Consider the following 1090-nt stretch of genomic DNA (forward strand, 5'->3'; position numbering starts at 1 on the left):
TCAGCTGTTAATAGTGTCTGGTTTGACTTCAGAGACTGAGTGACGAATTCATTGTGAATCTTTTCTTAGGGACGAATGCCTTACAAAGAATTCTTTGCCATCGGAACTCACTGTACCTAACAGACACCTTTGGGAGATGTCCCCAACCCACAGCCCAGCCTCTGTGACCACAGCCTCTTCTTGGAGGGCTTCTTCATGACTCCAGCTCTCACTGGTCTGCAGGGACGCCATTCTTGCCCCCAGGCCTCCAGACCTCAGTATGGTACTGGCTACTTGCTGTTGTTAATCTCCTGGTGTTTCTCTATCCCTTTTCTGTACCCTTCACTGTGCCCATACCTCCATGAAACCATTGAAGTCTATACATGTCCCACTTGTTTCCTGCAGGGACCCTGACAACCATGCTCCTTGTAGTATTTCCTATTGCTAAAAAAAGTACCACAAAGTTGGTGGCTTTAAAAAATTTATTACCTCACAGTTCTGGAAGTCAGAAGTCTAAAATGGGTTTGACTTGGCTAAAACAAAGGTAGCGGCAGGGCTTCACTCTTCTGGAGGCTCTTGAGGAGAATTTTCCAGCATCTAGGTAAGAGCCACATTCCTTGGTTCATGGCCCCTTCCTCCCTCTTCAAAGCCAGCAGTGTAGCATCTTCAAATCTCTCTTCCTCTCATCTCTGCTTCTGTCATCATCTTGGCTTCTCTGATTCTCTCTCTCTCTCTTGCCTCCCTCCTTCCCTTATAAGGCCCCCTAAGCATAGATTGGGTCCACCCAAATAATCCAGGATAATCTCTCCATCTTAAGATCCTTCATTTACAAAATCCCTTTGTCATGTAATTTACTCACAGTTCCAGGGATCATGGACATGGATGTCTTTGAAGGGGGTCGGGGGTGGGTATTACTCTGTCTACCACACCTTTCTTCAAGGCAAAGGATTCTTCTGTTTCCTTTCCAGACACTCTGCTCCCCCACACTCTATTTTACCCACCTCCTTCATACATTCCATCAAATTTTATCTGTCCTATTTCCCACTCAGTCTCAACCCTGACAGGTCAGATAGCATGAGGAATTAACGAACACCTAGAGTTCCTTGGTGAT

The sequence above is a fragment of the Mirounga angustirostris genome, unplaced genomic scaffold (assembly GCF_029215605.1).
Source record: "Mirounga angustirostris isolate CCGP_5_RB_7025 unplaced genomic scaffold, mMirAng1.0.hap1 SCAF_5, whole genome shotgun sequence".
NCBI lineage: Eukaryota > Metazoa > Chordata > Mammalia > Carnivora > Phocidae > Mirounga > Mirounga angustirostris.